The sequence below is a fragment of the Panthera leo genome, chromosome E1 (genome assembly GCF_018350215.1).
Source record: "Panthera leo isolate Ple1 chromosome E1, P.leo_Ple1_pat1.1, whole genome shotgun sequence".
Lineage (NCBI taxonomy): Eukaryota > Metazoa > Chordata > Mammalia > Carnivora > Felidae > Panthera > Panthera leo.
The window spans coordinates 12867669-12870168 of NC_056692.1; the positions used below are offsets into that span (position 1 = coordinate 12867669).

Consider the following 2500-nt stretch of genomic DNA (forward strand, 5'->3'; position numbering starts at 1 on the left):
CCGTCTCCTTCCCCGCCTCCTCCCCGAACCGCCACCCCCACGCCCTTGCCCGCTCGTGCCCCGCTTCCCGCCGCAGCCCCCCTCCCGCAGAGGGGGGGGGGCCTGGGCCGCGGGTGCGGGGGAGGGGACGGTGAGGGTTGGTCGGTGCCACGGGGAAGGTGTGCTCGGAAGTGAGGGCGGGGCCGGGGCCGGTCAGCCCCGGCGGCCCTGGATGGGGGGGAGAAGAAGGGTCGTGTGGGGGTCGTGGGGGGGGGGAAGCGAGGGGCGTCGGGTGGCGGCGGTCTGTGGGGGGGGCGGTTAGCCCCCGTCGGAGCCTCCGTCACGGGCCGGCAGCGTCGGGGCTTTCGGTTGCCGTTTGTGGGTCCGGCCGCGGCCCCGGGGGGGCCGGCGTCGAGGTGGTTGGCGGTGTCGCGGGCTCCCTCGTCCCCCACCCACCTCGCCCGCCTCCACCCTGTCCAGGTACCTAGCGCGTCCCGGCGCGGAGGTTTAAAGACCCTTTGGGGGTCGCCCGTCCGCCTCGGGTCGGGGCGGTCGGGCCCGTGGGGAGCCGTGGAGGCTGGTCTTCCCGTGTCTCCTCCAGACTCCGCTGCCCGCCCCCCGCCGCCCCAGGCCGGGGCGCCGCCGCGCTTGCGCCCACGCCACGGCCCTCCCCGGTTGCCGGGAGGGGGCTTGCCCGGCGGCTGCCGGGTGGTGCGTGAGCGTGTGCGTGTGCGTGCGCCCCGTGTCCCTTGGGTGTGTGTTGGGGGGAGGGGACAGGCGGGAACCCCCTGGGCGCCTGTGGGGTTGTTCCGAGCTCGCCCCGCGCGTCGTCCGCGTGGCGGGGCGGGCTGCTGGACTTGCCCTGTTCCAACCCTTCCGACCTCTCGGAGTCTGGTCTTTGTTGTCTCTCGCTGGCCGGCCGGAGGCACCCTTCGGGGATGTGCTGTGCCAGGTTGGGGGGGTCGCCCCTTTTCGGGGTTGGCCCTCCCGGCGATCACAAAAACTCGTACGACTCTTAGCGGTGGATCACTCGGCTCGTGCGTCGATGAAGAACGCAGCTAGCTGCGAGAATTAATGTGAATTGCAGGACACATTGATCATCGACACTTCGAACGCACTTGCGGCCCCGGGTTCCTCCCGGGGCTACGCCTGTCTGAGCGTCGCTTGCCGATCAATCGCCTCCCCCGGGTGGGTCTCTCTCCCGGGGGTAAGGCGCGGCTGGGGGTTCCCTCGCAGGGCCTGTCCCGCCGGCGCCCGCCCCTGCCCGAGTGCGCCCCGCCACGCCCGCCTGCGCGGCGGTTTGGTGTGCGGGGTCGTCCGCGGGCCGGGGAGAGGGTCGTCCTGGCCGCCGGGCCCTCCGTCCCCCTAAGTGCAGACGACGGTGGCTGCCGCTGCCGGCCCTCCCTCCTTCCTCCTCCTCCTCCTCCTCCCCGCCCCCTCCCCGGCCCCGTGTGTCCGGTCCCCGCCGCCTCCCTCAGCACCCCCCTCGCCCCCGCCTCGCCCCGCCGGGTCCGCTCGGCGGTGGCCTGTGTGTGGGACGTGGGAGGGCGTGGGACGGGGGCTGGGGGCCGGCGCCCGTGGGGCGGTGGCGTGGGGTGGTTGGGGGGGGAGAGGTGGGGCTGTGGGGGGGAGAGGCCGGAGGCGGCCGGTCGCCGCCCGCGAGAAAAGGGAAGGGCGAGGAGAGCTCGCGCCTGAGGGCCGCGGCCGCCGCCGCGGTCCCTCTGGGGGAGATCCCTCGTGCCGCACGCGGTCTTTGGGATCGCCGCCCGGGTCTCGGGAGGGTTTTGCGGTGCCCCGTGCCGCGCGGTCCCGCGGGCCGTCGTGGGGGGTGGAGGCGCGGATCCGGAGCGCCGTCGGTCTCGCCGCCTTGCCCCGGGCGGCGACCGCGGCGGTCCGGCCGTGGCCCCCTCCTCTCCCGGTCCGCGGCCGTGCGGTCGGGGGCCTGAGCCGCGGCCCCGCCCCCGCTCCCCGCCGGCGATCCCGGCCCCCTTTGCCCTGTCGGGGCGGCTCGCGCCGAGGCCGAGTCGCGCGCGGGGCTGCGCCCCGGGGATGCGTGCCCCGGCGGCGGCCCGCGGGACGCCGCGGCGTCGCCCGCCGCTGCGCGCTTCCCCCCGGGTTGCGGCCGCGCCGCACTGCGTGCCCCGAGCCCGCGTTGTCGCGGTGTTGGGGGGGTGTTGGTTCTCCGCGGGGGTCTCTGTGGCTGGAGGCGTGCCGCGCCGTCCGCCGGGCCCGGTCCGGGGCCGCGGTGGGAGCGCGGGGCACGTGGGACGTGTGTGGGGGGAGGCCGGGTGCGTCGCGTGGGGGGAAAAGGGCCGGCGGTCGGGGGCGACCGCCGCGCTCGGACCCCCCCCACGCCCGCGCCCGCTTCCCCCCCTCGCTCCCCCGCCCCGCGCCGCTCGCCGCGGTTCCCCCTCCGGGGTCGTCGCGAGGCGGCGCGTCCCGCGCCTCGGGCCCTGCCCGACCCCCCGTTCCTCGCCCCCCCCTCCGCCTTCCAACCCCGGCAGGGCTCCCGCCTGTGCCG

The 2500-nt window shown here is 77.3% G+C and overlaps 1 non-coding gene across 1 annotated transcript; it reads left to right on the top strand.

The window, feature by feature from the left end:
* Nucleotides 1-989: 989 nt before the first annotated feature.
* LOC122207458 lies at nucleotides 990-1142 on the top strand. The gene has a single exon (XR_006196870.1). It is a non-coding gene; the product is annotated as a 5.8S ribosomal RNA (ribosomal RNA).
* Nucleotides 1143-2500: the final 1358 nt, after the last annotated feature.